Below are 23,605 nucleotides of genomic sequence, written 5' to 3' on the forward strand. Positions count from 1 at the left end.
CATCATTGAATTTATTTTGACATAGAAGGGTATCGCGAGCGGGCGGGGGCGCGCGCGTGATCGCTGAGGAGCAGCACAGGAGTGCGTTATCGTTGAAACTCGAAAAAGATGAATGAAGCAAAAAAGCGGTCGGGGGCTAAAAATAGAAAAAGAAGGAGGTTAAAGGAGATGGCATGTCAAGGGATGCGACAGCAGCTAAATAAGTGGATGGTGAAATGCAACAGTTATGTGATGTTTGTGCTTGGAGGAGGCTTGCAAATATTCATGTTAACAGACTAACGTTTGCTAACTCTGGGAATGTAGCAGCCAGAGCTAGCTAGTTTAGAATATGCAAAACCGAGGTTGATGAGCTGAAAACTAAAAAATATAAGGTAGCATGTACAATAAATGACAAGAATCTGGAAAACAACTAATGCAATATCTCTGGTTTACCATGGAATCATGCGTAGATTTGCTACCAAGCTTGGAGGCTTGCAAATATTAATGTTAACAGCAAGTGTTTGCTAACTTAATGCAAAATAATATTGCTGATATCTACATTTAGATTTTGGTTAAACCTTATGGTACCAATCCCATGCATGACATATCTCAATTTTATTAAAGTAAAATAACAACTGGAAAATATAAGGTAGCATGCACAATAAATGACTAGAAGCTGGAAAACATGACTTATGTAATAAGGCTGGTTTATCATGGAAACAAATAGATTTTGTTTTACCATTCATGTATGTTCATGTTAGCTGTGCTATCAGACATACAAGCTATAGTTACATCTGCTGGGTGACATGGAAGCTGTATTTTGGGTCACATCTCTCTCTCTCTTTAAAGATCTGTGCTATATAATATGTATGATCAAGTGGCAAACAGCAACGAGGCTTTTGTTGACCACTTGGACAAAATCTGTTTCTGTTTTTTTTTTTTTGTTCACTGGCATAATTTATGTCATCATTGTTGTCATTGTCACAAGTACAGGGATTTGCAAAGAAAAAAGAACATTTTCTGGGATAAGGAAGATTTGATGGATGATCATTTTGATACAAATGACAGCTAATAGCAAGCCCGCGGCACTCTAGGTAACAGCCAGCGAGTGTACTGACACCTAGCGATTAGAAAATATACACGCACCATATTCTCTCTGAAGCAAGATTCTTCCGAAATAAATAGGAGCGTTTCGTTTTCAATCTTTTCTCTAAGGGTTCGAACCTGAGAGCTCGTTCTTTCAAAGAAGGTCCCAGTTTCAATTCACTCGAACATCCAGAGCACATCAAGGGCACGCGCCGTGCACAAAAAGAGAAGTCTGAAGGACGGGGTGAGGAGAGGTGGTGACATGGAGCTCAATTTCAATGGCACCCAGAAAATCTTGCCGTGACCCGGATTCGAACCGGGATTGCTGCGGCCACAACGCAGAGTACTAACCACTATACGATCACGGCGAGCTACCAGTCTACCTGACGTGTTCTTGAATACAAAGGGGCCTTGTCATCTTTAGCTTGCAGACACAATTATAAAAAATAAAAAATTAAATGTAATTGTGAATGAAAGACAAAATAAATCCTAAAGAGACTCTTTCCACTCTGCAATGGTCTGGCCAGCTGCTGGACAGTACCACTTTCCTCTAACCTGGGAATGGCCAGTGAGTTTACTTTTTGATTGGCCACATATTTTACACTCATAATGGTAATGTTCCTTTGTGTGACGCTTCTTTGGGGGCTCCCCTCTTGCCACACGCTCTTGATCCTCAAGTGCTGCCTTGTGCTGTCTCCATGCACGCTGTCGGTTCTGAGGAGGTGGTGGAACTGATGGCTGTTGGCCTGGTGGAAAAGACGACCAACCCTGAGAGTGTGATGGTGGAACCGATGGCTGTTGGCACGGCTGAAGAGAAGACCAACCCTGAGAGTGCGATGGTGGAACCGATGGCTGTTGGCACGGCTGAAGAGAAGACCAACCCTGAGAGTGCGATGGTGGAACCGATGGCTGTTGGCACGGCTGAAGAGAAGACCAACCCTGAGAGTGCGATGGTGGAACCGATGGCTGTTGGCACGCTGAAGAGAAGACCAACCCTGAGAGTGCGATGGTGGAACCGATGGCTGTTGGCCTGGTGGAAAAGACGACCAACCCTGAGAGTGCGATGGTGGAACTGATGGCGGTTGGCCTGGTGGAAAAGACAACCAACCCTGAGAGTGCGATGGTGGAACCGATGGCTGTTGGCACGGCTGAAGAGAAGACCAACCCTGAGAGTGCGATGGTGGAACCGATGGCTGTTGGCCTGGTGGAAAAGACGACCAACCCTGAGAGTGCGATGGTGGAACTGATGGCGGTTGGCCTGGTGGAAAAGACGACCAACCCTGAGAGTGCGATGGTGGAACTGATGGCGGTTGGCCTGGTGGAAAAGACGACCAACCCTGAGAGTGCGATGGTGGAACTGATGGCGGTTGGCCTGGTGGAAAAGACGACCAACCCTGAGAGTGCGATGGTGGAAAAGACAAATCAGAATTCCCAGGCCAGACATGCCACCCAGGAAAGTGCTGGGCCCCAGGCCAGTCTGTGCCAGATGGAGATGTGTCTACAAGCCCAGTGTCTGTGTGCGTAATAGAAGACACTGCAGTTCCAGTTCGTGCACATTTACGTTGGCGTATAACTGCCTCACCCTCCCGATTTTCAGGCTCCTGGAACTCAATGGCAACATGTCCATGTTCAACAGGTGCAGATGGGAGTTCTCTAGGCTTTGGCAGTGGCTCCTTTGCCAAACCAACAGGCTGGGGAAGCTCCACTCCTTGTAGCAAGGTGTCCCGGTCAGTTCTTTTCTGTCTGTCGAGAAGCCTGGGAAAGAATAACAGACATTTTTAGCTTTACCCACAGTACATTTACAAAACATCTCTACTGATTTGTTTTTATAAACTATGTACACTAAACTATTCAAAAACTATCCATCACTTGGATACTTCAGCATTAAAGGAACACGCCGACTTTTTGGGACTTTAGCTTATTCACCGTATCTCCGAAGCACTGCTACTTCTGTGGAGTGATTTACTCCAACTCTGAGCAAACTCTCTGCTCCTCACCAGTTCTCAGGTGCTGCGAGTAAATCACTCCGTCCAAGTAGCAGTGCTTCACCTTCTGAGAATATACTTCCCAGTATGTATATGGTTAGAAGAAGCCTGCGTCTCATATGGCCTTGTTATTTGTACACACTGTTGCTATACAAATCACAACATGTAAATAGGAAAATGTTGATGTTATTTTGTCACTTATTGGGAGCAGTATGCTAGATGGAGCCATTTACCTCCAGTATTTGTGCTAAGCTAGGCCAGCGGTGGGGGCGTCGGATAGAGTTACAGCACGCACGGAGATTAGAAGGGTATGTATGGACTTATCTGACTCTGGGGGATACGGTGAATAAGCTAAAGTCCCAAAAAGTCAGCGTGTTCCTTTAACATTCAGCAATATTATCAATTTGACTATACTGACATTATTGGACAATAACTAAACTGATAACATTACAGCTGATTTATAGCCGAATTGACCTCATTTCGTAATTGATGAACTTCGCACTTTGTGAACATTATCAGAGAAAAACAGACTGTGGAATGTCTCAACTGACAAATCAGAATCAAGCATTTCAGAAAGCTGTGTAATAAGCAATAACGTATTCTAAACCGTAACATTCTGAATTTCTGAAAAGCTTTTGTGAAACAATGTATGCATTTATTACCAAATTTTTTAAATCCTTTTTTTGGCAGACATATAAAAGGTTGCAAGTTTCAAAATGAGACGGTGTCTGAAAACAATGTATACATTTAATGTATGTTATATACAAATACATGTGGAATAGAGAATAGTTCAAAAGATTTATTATTTCAGAAGTGCAGTCGTTCATCATAGGAATAGATTTCATATTACTGAAGTGAATTTAGGAAGCTGAAATCCAACTCACCATGAAGACACTGTGGTGTTGTTTATAGTAACTAGCACCAAGTTGGTCTGGTCTAGTAGCTCTCTGCAGTCTTCAAGCAGCTGCTTGATGTGGCTATAAATCATCACAATTGCCTGAGGAATGGGAAAGGTTTTGCCCTTGTTATCTTTAGGCCTATTTCTGGCTTCCCTGAATTCCTTCAGAAGCTTGAGTGCAACACATTCTGAAACCCTGTTGGCATCAGGTCTCTGGGCAGCCTGACCATGAGTCATGAACAGTCTGTGAATAAAAAGATGCATGATTGTATTATGTATGATTAGTATTCTATGGTTCATTATAGCTTTGTAAACATATAGACTGATTATGTTTTGGAATTGTATGGCAATGAGAGATAGACTTTATGATCTATCCTGGATCTCATCAAAACAGTTTTTTTAAAGTATTTTTAACCTTTGAAAGGAATTAAATTATACAGGGAGCATTCAACAAGACTCAAATTTAACACCGGTGCACTACAATTTAACTCACCTCTCAGCTGCTTGCTGACCAGGGGCTGAGCCACTACGCTTCCGAGAAGCTCTCCAAGGACCTTCCAAGGTCTTTTTCTTGCACTTAAGGGAATACTTGGAGGGGGACTGATCAATGGTATGCAAATACGAATACAACCGCAAGATCTCTGCTATCTCGTTAGTTGATAAACCAGTGATCGTGCGGTTGAGACTGACGAGATAGCCTGCCAGGTTATCCACTGCCTCCCATCCAGGAACACCCCTTGAATCACATCTACTGTCCTAGAAATGGAAACAAAAACAGAATCCTGGATTAGGAAATTATTTTGATACTTTGATAAACCATTCACAAATTACAAGCATCAGGTATTAGAAACTTTACCGGAGCTGGTGTGCTGGGCCCAGCACAGGAAATGTCTTCAATGTCAGGACTGTAAGAGCCACCACTTGGCACACTGGTTTCCTAGATTTTTTAAAAACATTTTAAAGAGAAGAATAAACTTCAGTTACAAAATTGACTGTTCAAATTGACTATTATTAATCTTTTAATTAAATGAACGTTTAATCATGAAGCAACTCATTCATTGCTCCTAAAAACATTAACATTCCTATGTAATTTTAATTCAAAACGATCAAGAAAATTGACATTACCAGAGGTGAGATCAATGAATCACCATGACTGCTGGAACTTGCAAGGGTGTGTGTGCCCAAATTGAGGTCTGCCGCATCACATATTGTGACATCCAGACACTCATCCTCCTGAACTTCAACCTCCATCTCTGGCAAGGCGATTTCATGTTGCTCCAGTGGAGAAAGCAGGTCTCCTCTGTCAGACTGTGCCAGCAAGTACTCCACAGCTCATCTGCCATAAAGATTCAATAAACATTTTGTAATAAGAGCTATATATCAGGCTAAAGCAGTAGGCTACAGTGCATGTGATGAATGTAGTGTTGCTAATGAAAAATCTATTTTGCGATTAACATGAAAAATGTAAAAGCAAAAATCACAAAAGAAAAACTAAAACAAATACACTTCAACTTCACAAACTGACATATCTTATAACTAGGAACAAGCACCTTTACAGCAATGATCAGTCATGAAAACGATGGTCTGATTGGTTAGCGTTCAGGCAGCATGCAAAGCCTTTGAAAACACACAGTGATGCCTGGAATCACTATCGTAATAGTGTGTACAATGGTGAATCTTACCAGTGGGTTTCCCAGGAGGTTTGAATTCTGGCAGGAGTGCACATCCAAGGACTCTGTTGCTGAGGACATTCATGTGGGACATTAAACGTACATCATACATTTTAGTAAGTGATGTACCACTCATGTCCACAGCTTGATGAGCTCGGTTGATGTTCCACCTAGATGCACCCTCAAGCATGTACATCTGCGTATGTAGTGCATTACATCTCCAACCTGAAAGACAATGTTTCACATGATTAAAATACTATTATATAACCCCCCACTCAGAACCACCAGGCCTAAGAAAAAGGTTTGTTTCCAATTTGGTGCCTTTAATTTTCGAAGTCAGCAACTTCAGTATTGTGACAACACTATTTAAATATATGCATAATATTGTTTTATGATTTCAATTTACCTGGAATAAAAGTGCACTGGTGGCGATGGAAGCTTTCCAGAGAGGAGGACCCTCTGCCACACCTCAGTACATCCAGAACCTTGTCACCCTTCTGTAAACCGGAGCCCAGTTTTGTGTACAACTGAACACCGGGTGGATCTTGGATGCAAGGTAAGTGTTTCTGCTGTACCTCCCACACACGTGTCATGCTCTCTGGATTGATGAGGCGCAAACCAGTGGTGTCGGTCAGTTCCCACATGGAGTCCAGCAGTCCTTGTATCAAGACACGAGTTTCTTCAACTCCGCGTGTCCCCCTCCTGCAGTGCTTGGCCAGCTCACTGGAGGTGATGCTTGACAGGATTTGGGCCTCTGTTGAAATATGACCCCCATGTTTTTTTAAAAGCATGGTCTTTTTCGCCTCTTTAAGACGAGAGATGTCATCCTTGTCCCATTCAAATATACAGCTGGACAACTTGGAGCAGAAAGTGCCATACAGTGGATGGTGCTCCGTTGTAAGGCCAGCAGTAAACCGCCGCATGAAGTGGAACACATCAAGTCGCACTGTGATATTCCATGGTCGGAACCAGGTAAGAACTGGAGTCACGCCTACACCAATGAGAAACAAGGAGTGATTGTTTTCTCAGATTTACATTTGCATCATTAAAGAAATATAATAATGCTGTTTTACATAAGCTTTTGTCTACTTGATTGCAAACACTGAACAGGGTTCTCATAGTAAATTGCTACTGTAAATAGAAATTAAGAATTTTAGAACCATTGTAAATAGATCTAAAAAAATATAAATTTCTATAGTAAATAGTTCTAAAAATTCTCTTTATGAGTGTTCTTAAAGAATATGAACAAACACCTAGAAAAACCATGTACAGGAATGAAATTTAGTTTTTAGTAATTTAGAAACATGCCTGAAATGGTTGCTAATATGAATTAGAAATACAAACACATTCATATTAGGTAAAGACTTAATGTAACAAACCTGTCTCGCTGCAGCAGTCCCGGTCAACGTAAATCACAGCTGGCTCTGGCTCCCCAGCATCCTTGTATCGCTTTACGATGCCCTGACACAAGTCATCTATGCCAGCTCCCTCACCAGTGGTTAGGACACAGTTCAGGACTTGGCCAAACTCATTGCCAACATTGGTCATCCATGTAGCAGTGTCCGCAATGCCACCAGCAAGCTTTTTAGTTATCTATATAAATACACAAACATTACAATCAGATAAAAATCTCTGAACATCAAGTTGAAATTAACATGCATTTGCCTCTTTTTATATACATTTACCTTTTTGGTAGAATCAAGCTTCAGGATGCTACCATATGTTGATGTTATTACACCCTTTAGCTCATCAATGTGACTCAGGATCTCGTTGGCATGAACCGTCTCAAACCACTGTGCCAGAGGTAGGGGGCAAAAAGGCGGTGGCTGCTGATATACCACTTCAGCCTGTGTCAGGGCACATTTCTTTTTGTGAAATTCACAGTCTGTCAGATAGTTAATGGTACGTCTTGCCCACTCCTCGCTGTGAACTTCTTCAAGCGCCTGCTGCAAGAAACTGGAGCTGTTCCCAGCAGTTCTAGGCTTCAACAAAATCACACACTTCCTGTCAAGTGCAAGGTGAGTGGTAAGAACAGCGGGGAATTTGTTTCTGTGGGAGGGATCTAGTTGTTTGAGGATCTCCGAACTCCAAGGGCAGACAGGAATCTTACACTTACTGCAGCGAGGGTAGTCTACTCCAATTAAATAATATCTCGAGTCAATATCAATGACTTCCCTCACTTTTGTGTAGATTCCTGAATGGTGCATCTTCCTATTGCACTGTGTGCACTTCAGAGGAATACCCCACATTCTCATTGGGGCCCACAGAAACATACGCTGTCTAAAGTAGGTGTTAGGATCAGGAGGTGAAGTTGTAGGCTTGCTGGGACTTGGTGGATGAAACCAGTTTTGAGAAAACTGCTGCTTAAGTCGTCCTGTGGCGTCATATAGACACTGCGCGATCCACTTCTGGTCTGCTGGCTTAATAACTCGACAGAACTGTTTGGGGAGAAAACTCACCCAATTCACTACTGGAGGCCTCAGGTTAATTTCCATGGATGGTGTTTGAGGTGCAGTTTGTGGAACGCCTTGCTGCTCTTCAATGTATGCGGGTGATTCAGTAAATGATGTTGTTGGAGAAGGTGTTGGTGGATCTACAGATTCTGTCCCTGCAAGACTGGTACAAGGATGATTAGTTTCAATGTGGTGAAGAAGTCCAACCGCACCCCAGACTTTTGCACCACACTGGTCACAACATTCTTGGACATGGTAATCTGACAGATGTTCGGAGAAACAGTCCACATCAATGTCTTCACCACAAAGACCACACTTTATTGAAGAACTGCTCTCTGGGACTGATCTTGAGCCTGCACTGCTCTCTGGGACTGATCTTGAGCCTGCACTGCTCTCTGGGACTGATCTTGAGCCTGCACTGCTCTCTGGGACTGATCTTGAGCCTGCACTGCTCTCTGGGGCTGGTTTTGCGCCTGCACTGCTCAGTGGTCTTGCCTGAGCACCTGCACTGCTCCATGAGGCTGGTCTTGCCTGAGCACCTGTACTGCTCTCTGGGACTGATCTTGCCTGCGCACCTGCACTGCTCCATGAGGCTGGTCTTGCCTGCGCACCTGCACTGCTCCATGAGGCTGGTCTTGCCTGCGCACCTGCACTGCTCCATGAGGCTGGTCTTGCCTGCGCACCTGCACTGCTCCATGAGGCTGGTCTTGCCTGCGCACCTGCACTGCTCCATGAGGCAGGTTTTGCACCTGCACTGCTCTGTGGTCCTCCTTGCATGCCTGCACTGCTCTGTGGTCCTGCTTGCATGCCTGCACTGCTCTGTGGTCCTGCTTGCATGCCTGCACTGCTCTGTGGTCCTGCTTGCATGCCTGCACTGCTCTGTGGTCCTGCTTGCATGCCTGCACTGCTCTGTGGTCCTGCTTGCATGCCTGCACTGCTCTGTGGTCCTGCTTGCATGCCTGCACTGCTCTGTGGTCCTGCTTGCATGCCTGCACTGCTCTGTGGTCCTGCTTGCATGCCTAACACTGTCTGCTCTGCTGACTGTAAAAAAAGCATTAGTGTTTTCCCTAGGATTAGTGTTTTCCCTAGGTTTCAAAATCTGCAAATTATCAAAATCAAAACTTTGCTGAAAAACATGTTGTACACAATTACTACATGCAAACTGTCGTCTGATTCATAGGTTGTTGTTCTTTAAGGAAAGTAATACACCTTTAAGTAGAATTGTAAAAACACCCACCTTCAGGTCTTTGTGCAGGCATCTTTTTACTGCGAGTTAAATTGACATTTATATGCATTTTATTCAAGTAACCTGTTATACCATTATAAAGACCTCACTGATTTACATTAAAAGCTAAGAAATTAATCTAGTGTACTGACAGCATTTGCACTAAATTGCACAGCTTTGCTCAGTTTGTGCGCATTATATATATATATATATATATATATATATATATATATATATATATATATATATACACACACACACCTTTTTCTGACTATTATTTCATGTCAGGCTTTACAGCTCAAATAATGAACATTTTTCTCTTATTAAAAAATGTTTTTAAATTAGTAATGATCACCAGCATAGGTAAAATAATCACATTCATTACATACCTTATGATAACCACATTTGCAAGTGATTATTTTCCCAAATATATCATATGCACAGGTCTGTTTGTGTAATGGACAGTTATTAATTCTTTCCAAGGCATGCTTCCACTTCTTCGCCCCTGGCTTCTTGCCTGTTGAGAAGTGGTACTTCCCTTGGGCATACTTGCACATGATGTCATGCCAGTATGAGTCTGGTTTACCAGTCTTAGTCATGTCTATAAATATGAAACAACAGGGTAAATACGAGACAACTTGAGAACAACTTCATAGAGATACAAATGAAATGAAATTTAAAGAAAAGGCTTAGGGGAAAACATTTAAGACAAATTCTATGTAGAAGAGGGATTTTACACATGGATGGTTGTCAAATTACGTATGTTTGTTAATTTAACCATGTTAAAAGACAATTTTTAAACTATGGTAAATAGAATGAATGATTACGTTGCACTAAATTCAAATTGGTGCAATGAGGGGTGCAGTGAGAGGTGCAGTGAGAGGTGCAGTGTGCAGTGAGACGTGAGGTGCAGTGAGAGGTGAGATGCAGTGAGGGGTGCAGTGAGTGGTGCAGTGAGAGGTGCAGTTAGAGGTGCAGTTAGAGGTGCAGTGAGAGGTGAGATGCAGTGAGGGGTGCAGTGAGAGGTGCAGTGAGAGGTGCAGTTAGAGGTGCAGTGAGAGGTGAGATGCAGTGAGGGGTGCAGTGAGAGGTGCAGTGAGAGGTGCAGTGAGAGATGGGGTGCAGTGAGTGGTGCAGTGAGAGGTGAGGTGCAGTGAGAGGTGAGGTGCAGTGAGAGGTGAGGTGCAGTGAGAGGTGAGATGCAGTGAGAGGTGCAGTGAGGGGTGCAGTGTGCAGTGAGAGGTGAGATGCAGTGAGAGGTGAGATGCAGTGAGAGGTGAGATGCAGTGAGAGGTGAGATGCAGTGAGAGGTGAGATGCAGTGAGAGGTGCAGTGAGGGGTGCAGTGAGAGGTGAGATGCAGTGAGAGGTGAGATGCAGTGAGGGGTGCAGTGTGCAGTGAGAGGTGAGATGCAGTGAGAGGTGAGATGCAGTGAGGGGTGCAGTGAGAGGTGCAGTGAGAGGTGCAGTGAGAGGTGAGATGCAGTGAGAGGTGAGATGCAGTGAGGGGTGCAGTGAGAGGTGCAGTGAGGGGTGCAGTGAGAGATGAGAGGTGAAGTGAGAGGAGCAGGGCCAGGGAGAAGAGAAGGCCCAAGGAGAGGGCAAGGTAAAGGTGTAAGAATGTGTGGTGGTGGCATTCCAAGGGCTGCAAGAACAGTAGTCAGTGATGAAATCCGTGCCACTATCATTGACCATGTAATCAACCACGGTCTTTCACTAAGAGAGGCTGGAAAAAAGTAAAGTTACTGTACATGTGGACATACAATTCCCAACCAAGAAATGTTGTGTAAAAACGGTGGACTGCATGTTTTGCATGTTTTTCAAACTGAAACACTAAAGTCTATGAAGTTTTTGTAATGTCAACAATAGCCAGTATTTTGAAACTGGGTGTACTTTGATTGACTGCATGTACCTTGTGACGTGAAAACAAGTGTTATTCTTTGACAGAATAATTTCATTCTGAGTCTGAGTCAGATTTTCAGTGTTTTGGTAAAGTTAGTGTATGCAGAGAAAGATGTGTTCTATTTTGAAATGAAGAGTGTGTTTTTCAAAATGTGTTTTTGAGAAGAAAATCGTCCATTTGGCCAATTGTGTTTTGTGGGTGTGAGTCTGTTTTAAGAGTTTAGAAAAATTATCTGAAGAATGGGTAAGCGCTTGTTAGCGATTGAAAAAAAAAACTAATAAATTGAAAACAGTAAAAAGCAACAGAGAGTAAAAATAAAGCAGTTCATTATGTAAAAATTATAACATAATTAGTTTCTAAAGTTATTAGGCTTTTTATTACGGTTTTATTTGTACACTCTATGGTTAATACAAAACAAGTCACCACTCTGTATTTTAACATTAATCATCATAGGAATTATTATCCTCATTTATAGTCCATATACTGTTATCTTAAACCAGTCCGGCTAGCCTTTTGCAGTATGAAGGCCGCGATTTATATCACTATATCAAAACATGGCCTCCGAACTCTATATAAGTGTTAAAACAACGAATTACAAATAAAGATAGCTGAATTAAACGTGTGCAACCTAAACCGAGTTTGAACTGTAATGTCCAACGAATAGATAATTTTTCTCTTTCACGTTAAAATGTTAATTAAACTGTACTTGCCTGCATCAAAACACAAAACCGTCTCAGGTAGTGATGGGGTGAATGACGAGTCCTTTTCGCGCCGTCGCTCTTTATGACGGTGGTCACGAGACTATGTTTCGGCCAATGACTGTTTTGGCCCGTCCAGCCAATGGCTGTTTTGCCCCGCTGTTCGGAACTGTTAGGACCCGCTGTTCGGAACTGTTAGGACGTAATTTAGGATTGTTAGGACCTGTGTTAGGAATTGTTAGGACTTATTTAGATTGTGTTAGGAATTGTTAGGACTTATTTAGATTGTGTTAGGACTTGTGTTAGGACTTGTAACAAATGGTTAGGAATAGTTAGGCTGTCCATTCGCCGGAGGGTACGGCCACGACTACAAGCTGGCTGAAAGGGGCATGTCGTTTGTGGATTGGTGCCTTGCAGCGTCGCTGCCCGAGGCCAGTGTAGATCAGCAAGAACTCAACAACAAAACGTACCGCTCCACAAAAAGACGCTCGTTCGCCCGAACAGGGACTTGAACCCTGGCCCCTCAGATTAAAAGTCTGATGCTCTACCGACTGAGCTATCCGGGCTCTTGCTCGAGAAGTGTGCGTGCTGCGTCGGAACGCACAGCAAAATGAATCGTATTGGCGCAGAAAAAAGAGTGTCCTCCAATGCATTGCGTTTCCTTCTTCGAAGATTCAGAATGGCCGTCAAAACGTCTGCTATGTCAAAATATATTTGCAAATTAGTGGGAATGCAGCCTAGTAGACTGATAATAATAGTAATTAATGGAAAATAATGCTAGGAAAAAGAACAAAAACTCACTGCTACTTGTCTGGAAAGCCTCTTCACACGCTTCAATGCTGTTGACTTGCCGCGCTCTTATCGTTATTGCAAACTTGTGTCAAAGGCGCAGTTGTTTGTAGCAAATAGCAAGCCCGCGGCACTCTAGGTAACAGCCAGCGAGTGTACTGACACCTAGCGATTAGAAAATATACACGCACCATATTCTCTCTGAAGCAAGATTCTTCCGAAATAAATAGGAGCATTTCGTTTTCAGTCTTTTCTCTAAGGGTTCGAACCTGAGAGCTCGTGCTTTCAAAGAAGGTCCCAGTTTCAATTCACTCGAACATCCAGAGCACATCAAGGGCACGCGCCGTGCACAAAAAGAGTAGTCTGAAGGACAGGTGGCGACATGGAGCTCAATTTCAATGGCACCCAGAAAATCTTGCCGTGACCCGGATTCGAACCAGGGTTGCTGCGGCCACAACACAGAGTACTAACCACTATACGATCACGGCGAACTACCAGTCTACCTGACGTGTCCTTGAATACAATGGGGCCTTGTCATCTTTAGCTTGCAGACAAAACTGTTTCTTACCAACATAACTCTTTTCAAGGGCAATCCTGTAACAGTGACTCTGGAGAAGAAGTCACTGAAAAGAAAAGGATTCTGTTTTTCCTTTTATAAAGTTTAAGCTAGGCCTCCAGAAGGTTACAAACTAAAGCAGGCGCATGCTGTCAACGTAGTCGGTAGGATTCGAACCTGCGCGGGGAGAGCCAAATGGATTTCTAGTCCATCGCCTTAACCACTCGGCCACGACTACAAGCTGGCTGAAAGGGGCACGTCGTTTGTGGATTGGTGCCTTGCAGCGTTGCTGCCCGAGGCCAGTGTAGATCAGCAAGAACTCAACAACAAAACGTACCGCTCCACAAAAAGACGCTCGTTCGCCCGAACAGGGACTTGAACCCTGGACCCTCAGATTAAAAGTCTGATGCTCTACCGACTGAGCTATCCGGGCTCAGTCGGTAGAGCATCAGCAAGAACTCAACAACAAAACGTACCGCTCCACAAAAAGAGGCTCGTTCACCCGAACAGGGACTTGAACTCTGGACCCTCAGATTAAAAGTCTGATGCTCTACCGACTGAGCTATCCGGGCTCTTGCTCGAGAAGCGTGCGTGCTGCGTGGGAACGCACAGCAAAATGAATCGTATTGGCGCAGAAAAAAGAGTGTCCTCCAATGCTTTGCGTTTCCTTCTTCGAAGATTCAGAATGGCCGTCAAAACGTCTGCTATGTCAAAATATATTTGCTAATTAGTGGGAATGCAGCCTAGTAGACTGATGATAATAGTAATTAAAGGAAAATAATGCTAGGAAAAAGAACAAATACTCACTGCTATTTGTCTGGAAAGCCTCTTCACACGCTTCAATGCTGTTGACTTGCCGCGCTCCTATTGTTATTGTAAACTTGTGTCAAAGGCGCAGTTGTTTGTAGCCAGTGGCGCAAAAAGTGGGTATGCGCTATATGCGGCGCATAGGGGCGCCGCATCATGAGGGCGCCAAAGCGATGGTTAAATTTTTTTTTATTTTTTATAAGTTATATACATTTATATAAAATTTATACAAGTTAAATATAAAAAAAGTTATATAAATTTTAGAGGACTAACAGGCTAGAGTAGGCGTCGGTGCCCTCATAATATTCCATCATTGAATTTATTTTGACATAGAAGGGTATCGCGAGCGGGCGGGGGCGCGCGCGTGAGCGCTGAGGAGCAGCACAGGAGTGCGTTATCGTTGAAACTCGAAAAAGATGAATGAAGCAAAAAAGCGGTCGGGGGTTAAAAATAGAAAAAGAAGGAGGTTAAAGGAGATGGCATGTCAAGGGATGCGACAGCAGCTAAATAAGTGGATGGTGAAATGCAACAGGTATGTGATGTTTGTGCTTGGAGGAGGCTTGCAAATATTCATGTTAACAGACTAACGTTTGCTAACTCTGGGAATGTAGCAGCCAGAGCTAGCTAGTTTAGAATTTGCAAAACCGAGGTTGATGAGCTGAAAACTAAAAAATATAAGGTACTGTTGTGGAAATTTTAATATTCATTTATCCCAAACAGGTATCATAAGAGAAAGAACCTATTCAATGTATAAAAGTATATGTGTGTACGTGCTTGTGCGTGACGTTTCAGGAACATATGGGACAGGACCTCTGACCTTAGGGACGGTCAGATTTGGCCAGTTTATTTCAGTACCAGTTTGTGTCTTTAAGTAGCAGTAAGGACCTTATCTGAGTGGGTGAAAGGTACAGCGGGTGAGGAGGAACCTTGAAAACAGTATAAAGACTGTCTCATATCTTCCATTTGTGTGTCACTCTCTTGCACAGCGTAACTTCTGTGTACTAGACTGAACCTATTCTTGCAAGAATAAATACTTTTCTTTTTATTAATTTGACTCTGAGTGTCTCTTACGCAGTGATGATGTTTAACAGAATTTTTGCCACAACAATTTTGGTGTCAGAGTGGGATTCCTTGGAAGTGCCTTCTGGACCTGAGAGCGGACGGTCTTTGGCCACCTGGACTGAGCAGTTCCAGCTCTACCTCGTAAGCTTGAGAGAGAGGGGCCGACCGCTATCGGGTCCGGGAGGGGCTCCACTGGAATCAAAAGAAAGCGAACCCGTGGCAACCAACATATCTCTGGTAAGAGACGTCTAAAATATTTTCTTTTGGGGAAAAGTATTTTGTTTCGGGTATGAAATGTGAGTGAACCATATTGGCTGAGGGCTGTTTCTGTGGTACGTAATCTGAGATTAATTGAGATCTATATATAGATCAAGAGGTTTCAAACAGATACGAGAGGAAATTATCTGAGATTAATTGAGGTCTGTAACAGATCAAGAGATTTCAAACAGATAGGTAACCTGAAAATGAGTTGTTCCGCCACGGAGCAAATTGTTTTTAGGTACTGAGGCTAATTAGGGGGAACCAGAACAGTTTTTGGTAAACCTTAATTAGGAGGGCACTAATAGTGCAACCCGACCGATTTGGGTTAAAAGAAAAAATCGGGTCTGTTGGGGACGCCTAACAGATCAGGAAAACGCGCGTTGAAGAGAAATCCACAGAGAACAGAGAAGCAGCCAATATGGGGAAGTCTCAAGGTAAGCATGCAAATTTTGATACACCGGTTTTTCTATCAAATGAGAAAATTATGGGGGAAAATTTATGTTTTAGATATTGAAAAAACTGAGAAAATACCATGATTTCCCCAGGGAGGGAACACTGAGCACAACTAGACTGAAAGTAGTGCGAGAATCAGTTGAACAGGGCAGTGAGAAACAAAAAAGGTAGTTATGGCTGTGTTCAACATGTGTAAGCAATGTGGACAAACAATGGATTGTTGTCTTAAAGGGGCAGCTAAAAAGGAACTGTCGAGAGAAATAAAGTTTTTACTTCTTCATCCAGTAAATGGATGCATGACATTAGATGTCTAGAGAACTTAAATTTATATGATAAGGATTGAAGTTGCAAGCAGCAATAAGGCTGTCTGTGTGAAATAGGGGATTGTTATCAAAACAAGGGAAAGATTGGAAATTCAAGTGTCACTATGACGGGTGAGAGACTTGATGGAAGAAGGAAGTGAAAAAAAAAAAAAAAAAACAAGAAGGTTGGTGTGTGAGATATGTTTGTGTGGGGATTGTGCAAACAATCATGTACTGGTTAGATAATGAAGGAACTGGCATGTAGAGAAAAGAAAGAATTAGCATGTAGAACAGAGGATGCAGAAGGAACTGGCATGTAGGGAAAGATGGAAGAAATATAGTAGAAAACTATATGTGATGAAAATAAAATGTCTGACAGAATTTATGGAAGTCAAATTAACTGTTTAAATGGTATGAAAAATGAGTTTCAGAATAAAAATAAGGCATTGAGTATGATTAACGGGGATTAATGTGATATAAAGATAAGGAATGTTTCATTAAGCAAAATGGGGAAAAGTTCTATATTTTAATGGTAAAATAATGATTGAAATTAGGTTTAGTTTTAGTTTGATAACCATTGTGTTTTGAACCTAGGGTCCAGCTATGCTGGGGGTACAGAAACAGGGTTTGCTTATTCACCTCGGTTTCCGGATGTTATATAAAAGTACTTGTTCTGTAATTAGGGTTGTTGATGATAATACCAAATTAGTAAAATGTAAAGACAACTTTGACAAAAAATTCTGGAAATCAATAATGTATAATGGTGGATATTTGTTGATATTAAGTCATTGAAGCAAAAGATATTGTCTGTTTTATAAATGAAATTATGGGTCAGGATAATTTCCTTGGACAAGTATGACTAAAGTTAAACGAAAACTTTGTGAAAACAACTTAGAATATTTTGAGCATTTCGATGCAGCTTATTAAAATTAATGTGCGGCCAATGATAATGATGAAGATTATGATTTGGCTATTGTGATTAAATCCGCCACTGGTGGACTGTAAAAGAATACAGAGAACTGCTTAATCAGTGGCTCTGTTTACATTCCTGAATGGGACACACACTGCTTCAAGGGTGTGCAGTAAGTTGGAGCCGTTTGCAAGCTCACAGTGATCAAACTATAGTAAAGGACAGGTGTCTGATGCTGTAGTTGAGGCTGACACATGAACCCACTAGATGACAGAGAGTGTCTTGATTGTGGTCAGCAGGACAATTTAACACGTAACTGTAAATGCCCACCGAGAAGGTGTAAAAAAAACAAAGTGTAATATAGTGACACATTTCTGGTAATAATGTGGGTTTGAAAGTAGATCAGTGTTTATATAACGATATTAAAGTTTTCGTCTGAGAAAGAGTAAGAGATAAAAACAAGGTCAAGAGATTGAAGTATTAAAGTGAATCCTTTTAAAGAAAAGATCTATAATAGTAATTTTTAAAAGTGAATTGATGAATACAGGTTGATGTAAAATTAATGACTCCAACAAATGTGAGTAGCAAAATATATCAAAGTAACTAACAGGATGATTGTGTTGTAATTAAACATTTAAAAAAGGATTTTAGAGTATATAGAGAGACTAATCTCACAGATGATTTACAATAACTGCAAAAGTATCACAAGCAGAGAGTGCTTGCCTCGTCAAAAAGTAAATCCTAATTGAGATTGAGAAATGTGAAACGTTATTGAGAACTAGAATAATTATTTTTATGTAAGAACAAATAAGCAGAAGTAGTAGGCTACTGAATTAACAGTTGCTAAATGTAAAATGTGTAGAAAGGCATCTGATTAAACAAACAGCTTGAAAAGTTGACCATGAAAGAGCTAGAAGCTGATGTTTTGCTTTCAAAAGATAAGTCTGCTATTGGCTGTAATGAAACAGTTCGCTTATCTAAATCTGATGTGTGCTGTGGCTGAAAGTGCCAGTGCGACAGAGACTCAATCTGAGTGGAAATTTGTAATGTCTAGATTCCCTGACGTGGGCAAAAGACAACTGTAAAACTATGTTTATTTGAAAACACATGTAATTTCTGGCAAAGATGCCTTAAGCTGGGATAGAGTTAAAAGATGGTAGATAAAGTCTGATGTTAAAAGTTTTATGAAAATGCAGTGTACCTCAGAGTCTCTCTCTGATTCAATGTCAGCTAAAAGCTGTTATCTGAGCCTGTGTCATAAGTAAAGCACAGTGTTTAAGTTGAAAATCATAGACATGGAGAGGTTAAAAGAAATCATTGCCGTTCAGAGGGCAATTTGTATTTGTAAATGGATTTAAGTAAAACTGAATGACTTTAAAGAAGTCTTTAAAATAATAATACAGACCTTAAACGATAGAGGTGACATTTTGATTAGCGTATTTTAGGACCAGTAACAACTTTGTCTCATTTAGTCTCCACCATTCAGGACCGATGGCTCCGGCTACAGATGAAGTACACTGAATGTACGGTTGTGATCTAAATTCACTGAGTATAGTCTAAGTAGCTAGGTTGCTGCTTTTAAGATAGTTAATGGATTTAAGTGATTAAATACTGTTGTTATTAACCTGTCTCCCTGTGAACACTATTAGGCAATCGGAATGGCTCTGGTGACTCTTGAACGTGCCTTCCCTAAGCTCCAGAAAACAGCTGAGTTCTGTTGAAGAAAACTGATTGTATTGGGAAAGAGCGGTCACCAGTGTGTACAAGTGGCTACTCAATGACGGGATGATCTTCCTGGCCAGGGGACAGCCCAACGCAGGGGGTCACGAAACATTGGGCAACTCCGGATGGAGGTTGTTATTTGTGAGAAAGGTATGAGAGTTGAGCGCTGATTACTGGAGGCCACCGGGGTCAGCAGAGCATTGAGAGGTGAGATGGGCTGTGAGGTTAAAATTAACTTTACGGCAGTCTGACCCAGAAATGTGAGTTCCTCTATACCACTCACCAGAAACCGCATTGATTGTATGGCTTGTTTTTCATTGTGACAAGTGTCTGCAACTATGCCAGGGGACGACACCCTGAAGAGAAGAAAATTAAAGATAAATGATTAGCGGGAGTGGACTTTCAAAAGCCAGCTGATTCCATGAGGTGATTGCCATTATTTGCTGCGGAGACAGTAACAAAACTTAATTATATGAGGGACATGATGTTGGTTGCCATATGGGCAAGTAAAATGTATAGAAGAGTTAATTTTGAGCTAATATGTTTATAACATAGTTTTAACTCCTGAAGGTCGTTAGGCATGGTGGTGGCTAAAGATGAAGACAGGCTTTTGTAGATTTGAGAAAAGTCTGGATAATAAAGCTGAATGGTAAAAGGTTAATGTAATACATTTAATATTACATTTTGTCTAAATTACAGTCTTAGGAGGCTGTTGAAAAGATTATTTGTTTATAGTGAGAGAGGCTGCTTGAGTGGAGGAAGGGATGGTAACTGTGTCTGTCTTTTTGTTATCGGCCTGCTAAAGAACAAAATAGTGATAATGAACCAAAACAACCCAGCTGACTTTTCTAAGAAATTGATCATGAACAGACATGCTTTGTAACTGGTTAAGAGACCATGTAAAATTAGGTAAAAGCTACAGTAAAATGTGAAGTTTAAAATCTTAATTAAAATTTAAATCTTTTTAGAGATGATATAATGAAAAGCGAACATTAAAAATGAACAGTTAAAATATGTGTCTAATATGAGTGTGTGTGATGGTGACTGCACTCTATGTCTTGTATGTGTTAGTTTGGGGTACGAATACTGCGTCTGAATAGTGTGTATATTGTGTCATTAACCTCTGGAATGAGGGTTTTATCATTACAGATGGGTTAAGGCAAATGACAAGTTTTAAGGAAGCTAATAGTTTTGAGTCAATCTGATGACAAGATGATGCAGAAAATGGGACGAGCTTTAAATGGATTAGTTATCCAGCTCTGTCTGCTACTGGTAATTATGAATCAATCTATGGATTAAAAGCATTTATGTAAATTGGATTTGTGAAGTTGTAGAGAGATGTCCATCATGGGTTGAGATAAACTAAAATGTTATAGATTTGCAGGCAATAACAAAGTGACATATTGGCTAAGTCAATATCAAATTATCCAGAGAGTCCTACACATTTATGAATATTGTGAACAAAAGGGGGACAATGTTGTTTGACTGACATTGACCAAGTCTGTACAGCAACCTGACCTGACAGAAACAATTGAAACAGAAACAATGTTTGTAGATGACGGGATTAAGAGACCAAACAACAGGCCTGAAAAGCAGGATACACTGTAAGACTGAGGGCCGTTGCCCTCCAAATTCTCTGATAAGAAGATGTGTTTGTGGCTTTAAGTCATATTTTTGTTTCAGAGGCAGAGAAAGATGTCTGGAGGAATTTTGGCTTTGGGACAACGTTTGGGTTAGTGTTGATGGCAAACTTTATCCAAACACCATTATGTTAGATTGATGCACGAGATGATTCATGCATCAAAAGGGGGGATGGTAACAATTTTGATAACAATTGACAAAATTTGGTTTATTAAGGGACGGTATATGTTGGGAGGACAAGGGGCTTAATAGGGTAAAAGCCTGGCAAGAAGCCATTCTTCTCCCTAACAAAATTGCTGTCTGTAAGTGTGCCGCACACGCTGATAACAAAATTGCAGGACTGTTTCAACAGGAGACGCCAGGGCAGATGCAGCAGCGAAGGCCGTGGCAGCACAGCAGACAAAAGAAACTACGTGTACTTTACTATCTGAAAATAACCTCGACATTTGTTTTTCTTTACAGAGCATGCAGACTTTTGATGCAGGGCAGAATGTGCCCAATAAAATAATGGTTATGGATGAATTTGACTAACTATCCTGGCCTAGATTGTTATTGTGGCAGAAAGAAACAAGGCCACACCTGCGCAGCGCTTAACTTAAGATTTTCCTTTTGCAGAATGTCAGGAAGGATTGCAGAAAACAGAACTAATTCTGTTCCAAATGTATAAATATTGTGTTGTGGACATGAGCAAAGTGGGTTGAGTGTTTTTCAGGGTAAAAGGACCCCGAGTGCTATTAAGTGAGCAAGAAATTATCCGGAGATAATGTTTCAGGTTGTTGATTCCACAGATCACACCAAAGGGGACGAGCGGCAAGACAAGCGGTCACTAACAAAACTTAAGGTCTCCATTCACAGGTGAAAGCAGGCAAGAAATGGTTCACTCCAGTAGGGGTACATCGTGATCTAAGGGGCAAATCTGGTAATGATCAGAAAACGGTTGGAGAGTGGGACACCTGCGTCCAAGCCTCTCACCTTAGACTACACAGACAGGCCTCAACAATCAAATATGAGGACAACGTGAGGGGTCAAAGGCTTGTGCTAGTAACAGCCTCCCTCACCGGCGAGGGAAAGACTACGGCAACGACTCGCAAAGAGTCACCCTGGTGAAGAGGGAATGTCCATGGGGCAAACGAGATGAACAACACACCCGGAGGAAGATGCATGAAGATGCATGAACTAATGGTTTGAGTTTAGCAAAATAATCTGTTTTTGTGATGATTTTGATGATTTTATTTGATTGAATACAAATAGGGCTTAGATCAAATGATTTGATTGGTTAAGGATTCATTAGAAAATATTTCAGGTAAATTATAGGGATTATTATTGAAGAAACTTGATTAGGCTTTCCATTAAGGGTAAGAAAGGCCGATCATGGGAGAATGTGTATGGTAATAAGCTAAAAGATGGTCCGTAATGGAAATATTAGAGTTAATTTTGAACAACTACATTGGTTAAAAGAATGGATAAAAAATATAAAACCTTTTCAGGATAGATTTTATTAAATATGGTGTTAAAAGTTAAGAAAATATGGTTAGGAAAATGGAGGCGATGTATGGAAATGGGCGTGGACTGATGATAAATGGATACGATTGGTTAATCTTTGGGGGGTTGGGGGTACTGTACTACCAATTTCAGCGACAGGATTATCAATATTGTTATGTTTACCATGCATTATAATGTGTCTCCAGCTCAGTACAGAGACTGGTTAAAGCTGGGAGTCTGTTCAATTGGATGAACAAAATATGATGATGCAAGTAGTGGGAGCTACTGTGACATGTGTTAAATTGTATGGTTTCCTTTTCTTTTTCTTTCTTTCTATGAATGTTTTTGATATGAACAGAAGGTTAAAAGCTGTGGTTATCCGCTATGTGATGACGTACAAGGAGAGGGGTCGAAATGAGGGATTTTATTCTACTTTTATTTCTTTGTATTTCTTAGCCTGTTGAAATGCCATGTGGGTTTCAAGATTTGTAATGGTAACCAGAGATGAAGAGTATAAGTGATGATATGACTTAAAATTTGTTCTATTATTTTTATTATTATGATTGGGTAATCTGAATGATAAAAAGGGGGGAATTGTTGTGGAAATTTTAATATTCATTGATCCCAAACAAGTATCATAAGAGAAAGAACCTATTCAATGTATAAAAGTATATGTGTGTACGTGCTTGTGCGTGACGTTTCAGGAACATATGGGACAGGACCTCTGACCTTAGGGACGGTCAGATTTGGCCAGTTTATTTCAGTACCAGTTTGTGTCTTTAAGTAGCAGTAAGGACCTTATCTGAGTGGGTGAAAGGTACAGCGGGTGAGGAGGAACCTTGAAAACAGTATAAAGGCTGTCTCATATCTTCCTGTTGTGTGTCACTCTCTTGCACAGCGTAACTTCTGTGTACTAGACTGAACCTATTCTTGCAAGAATAAATACTTTTCTTTTTATTAATTTGACTCTGAGTGTCTCTTACGCAGTGATGATGTTTAACAGAATTTTTGCCACAACAGTAGCATGTACAATAAATGACAAGAATCTGGAAAACAACTAATGCAATATCTCTGGTTTACCATGGAATCATGCGTAGATTTGCTACCAAGCTTGGAGGCTTGCAAATATTAATGTTAACAGCAAGTGTTTGCTAACTTAATGCAAAATAATATTGCTGATATCTACATTTAGATTTTGGTTAAACCTTATGGTACCAATCCCATGCATGACATATCTCAATTTTATTAAAGTAAAATAACAACTGGAAAATATAAGGTAGCATGCACAATAAATGACTAGAAGCTGGAAAACATGACTTATGCAATAAGGCTGGTTTATCATGGAAACAAATAGATTTTGTTTTACCATTCATGTATGTTCATGTTAGCTGTGCTATCAGACATACAAGCTATAGTTACATCTGCTGGGTGACATGGAAGCTGTATTTAGGGTCACATCTCTCTCTCTCTTTAAAGATCTGTGCTATATAATATGTATGATCAAGTGGCAAACAGCAACGAGGCTTTTGTTGACCACTTGGACAAAATCTGTTTCTGTTTTTTTTTTTTTTTATATTTATTATATTTTTGTTATATTTTTGTTATACACACACACATATATATGATATGTGTGTGTGTATTAGGGGGGCGCCAAAATTGTTGCTGCATACCCCTCTAACACTGGGTAGTTGCGCCCCTGTTTGTAGCAAATAGCAAGCCCGCGG

At 41.2% G+C, this 23,605-nt stretch overlaps 5 non-coding genes across 5 annotated transcripts; all 5 read right to left on the bottom strand.

Annotated features, from left to right (window-relative positions):
• Positions 1-1,361: 1,361 nt before the first annotated feature.
• Positions 1,362-1,433, bottom strand: trnah-gug (transfer RNA histidin (anticodon GUG)). The gene has a single exon. It is a non-coding gene; the product is annotated as a tRNA-His (tRNA).
• A 10,956-nt stretch (positions 1,434-12,389) lies between these two features.
• trnak-uuu (transfer RNA lysine (anticodon UUU)) lies at positions 12,390-12,462 on the bottom strand. The gene has a single exon. It is a non-coding gene; the product is annotated as a tRNA-Lys (tRNA).
• A 639-nt stretch (positions 12,463-13,101) lies between these two features.
• Positions 13,102-13,173, bottom strand: trnah-gug (transfer RNA histidin (anticodon GUG)). The gene has a single exon. It is a non-coding gene; the product is annotated as a tRNA-His (tRNA).
• A 224-nt stretch (positions 13,174-13,397) lies between these two features.
• trnas-aga (transfer RNA serine (anticodon AGA)) lies at positions 13,398-13,479 on the bottom strand. Its single transcript has one exon. It is a non-coding gene; the product is annotated as a tRNA-Ser (tRNA).
• Positions 13,480-13,601: 122 nt separating this feature from the next.
• Positions 13,602-13,674, bottom strand: trnak-uuu (transfer RNA lysine (anticodon UUU)). Its single transcript has one exon. It is a non-coding gene; the product is annotated as a tRNA-Lys (tRNA).
• Positions 13,675-23,605: the final 9,931 nt, after the last annotated feature.

This window comes from Siphateles boraxobius, unplaced genomic scaffold (assembly GCF_051911475.1).
Source record: "Siphateles boraxobius isolate OS27281-9 unplaced genomic scaffold, OSU_SipBor_1 6, whole genome shotgun sequence".
Taxonomy (NCBI): Eukaryota; Metazoa; Chordata; class Actinopteri; order Cypriniformes; family Leuciscidae; genus Siphateles; species Siphateles boraxobius.